We start from the raw sequence: 2,500 nt of genomic DNA on the forward strand, positions 1-2,500 counted from the left end.
TTTAAAGAAACTGTGTTTAATCATTTTTTGTTGCGGTATTTTTATTTTTAAATTTGTGTTGAAGGCAGGGCAATGTGAGTGGAAGTGACAACGTTTTATACTTACCTGAAAATTTTCCATTTACTGAACATTGTTGGAGTTAGAGAACTCTACTGGGAATGAAGATATGTTTTGCCTTGCTCATTGTTAATTAAAAACTGTGTGGCATCTAGACACCCCACAAACGTTGAGAGAGAGAGAGAGAGAGGCATGTCAGTAGGAGGTCAGTCTGATTTTAGGTCAGGATACATTTGTTTTTTTTCTCTTTGCATGTGTATATTGGATTTCCTGCTTTTCTTACAATACTGAAATAAGCAATGCACTGTGTAATGAATCAGTAATAATACAGACCTGGACTGTCATTTAGAAATATTACAATGTGCGCCTTAAGCTAAAGAAGTTCACATGAGCAGCTTCTCTTTGTTTTTATGATGAAACACTGGAATAAAATGAAACTATAGCACATGCATAAGAGAAAGGTATTAGGCAAGGGAAAAACATGGTAAAACATCTGGAGTGATGTGAGAAATTGTGCGATCTAAACCCTAATACCTACTTGCTATCTGCAAAACATATACAGTGGTTTACCTATCATACTAGTAGTCCCATGGTCATCATGATTTAATTGGTAATAACACACCCAGGGCACTCTACTAGTCTTCAAGTCACTCTATGACAACTTTAGTTTACATTTTAAAATCTAAGAGTGTCATTTTCAGACAAAAAAGATGCATGAGTATCTGATCCTCTGATGATTGTAGCTGGCTTAAACAGCATGTGTTATCACCTCCATGCTCTCTCTTTGCTCAACTCATCCACTTATCTTCTTTATTTCAAGCAAGTGCTGCTTTATTCAACAACTTTCATTTACATAAAACACGGACTGCATGCATGGTGTGCACAAACTATGGCCCCCAAATGCTATTTGCTACTTCTCCCTGCAGTATACTGACTTACTATACTCCAGAGCCAATCCAGAACCAAAGCTTACATATTTTTAGAAAAATGATTTGAGTTATGTCCCCAGTTCAGGGATCCTTTATTATTTAGAAAATACCACTCAGCAGGTGTGTATTGTTAATCCTGTGATGTATTTCTCTGATTCCCCTATTTTTCTTTAAGTTTTGCCCTGTGTTCTCATTCGTTCTTGTGCCTTTTGTTAGGGTTACTTTTTAAAATGTCTCGTTCAAGTTTTACAAAGTTGTTGATGAAGCTGAAGACATCCTGAATAGTCAGTGCCTGAGCTAATTTTCATTTTCTTGTAACCTCACCTTTCTTGCCAGTGGTATTAGATTCATTACCGAAGTACTTTGTTTATAAGACTCATTATCAATTGACTTTGTTTACTAATCTTTTTCTTTTCAATCCAGTTTTGGAGAAAGATTTCAGAGTTTAGCCAGAAATGTTCTCTAGTAGTATCTGCAGTAGCTTGTTTCAATCCTTCTTGTGTTTTTCCAGTTTCTTACATTTACAGAGCATGTGCTCTCTCCCTCCCATCTCATTTCTCTAACATTTCCAACATACCAGGAGTACAAAACTATTTGTGCTAACACTTGCAAACAAAGATTCTAAATGTCTTAGATTTGGTTTCCACTGTGCTTATATTACAGATTTATTTCCAATTCTTCTCAGTTAGAGGCCTTCTGTCCTTTTCTTGTTACAGCCTCTTCTCATTCCATTTTCCACTGATCTACCATGAGTGCCTTATACATCCTACTGATTAACCCCTTCATGTTTGCCATCTCCATTATGGGTTCTGTAAGTAATTTTATCAGATTTGTTTTCTTTTCTTTTCTTTTGCAAGTTCCTAGTTAGCTTCTTCTCATACTTGCCATAAATTGTGACTCCTGTTCTGCAAATTAAGAACTCTTTACAGTTGAAAAATTGCTCTTATTTGTTCCCATGTCAACATATTTTGCCCTTTTCTCAACTTTTCCCCAAATAAATGTTGTTATTACTCTCGGCCCACTCATACCTCTCATCCTCTTAGAGCAAGACATTTGAACAAAGCCATAAATAATGGCAGGGGGTGTGGGGCAAAGGCCCAAAAATAGAAACACTCTTTAAATATTTCTCTTACAAATTTAGAAAGTTGATAGAATAACAGGTTTTACATCAGCATGAATTTTCTAAAGGATATGAAGTCCAAAACTGAAATATCTGCTGTTATTTTCTGACTTTAGTCATCAATGATTCACCATTAATTTTCAAGAAAACCACAATTTTATGAGAAACAGGCCAAAAATACAGTGCAAAAATCTGGACATTCTGTGATAATCTGGGCAGTTGAGAAGTATGGCCCGACTTCTTTATTCTTCCCAAATCAGCTTAATTGGGTGCACAGCCAATCCTATAGGGAATATCTCAAATTGCCATCCTTCTACTCTTTCATCATTATTGTTTCTCTGAATGTGTCTCCTATCTTTGAGATATATTCATTTCCTAATATATTATCCATTAA

Source organism: Protopterus annectens, chromosome 12.part0 (assembly GCF_019279795.1).
Source record: "Protopterus annectens isolate FY-2018-M chromosome 12.part0, PAN1.0, whole genome shotgun sequence".
NCBI lineage: Eukaryota > Metazoa > Chordata > Ceratodontiformes > Protopteridae > Protopterus > Protopterus annectens.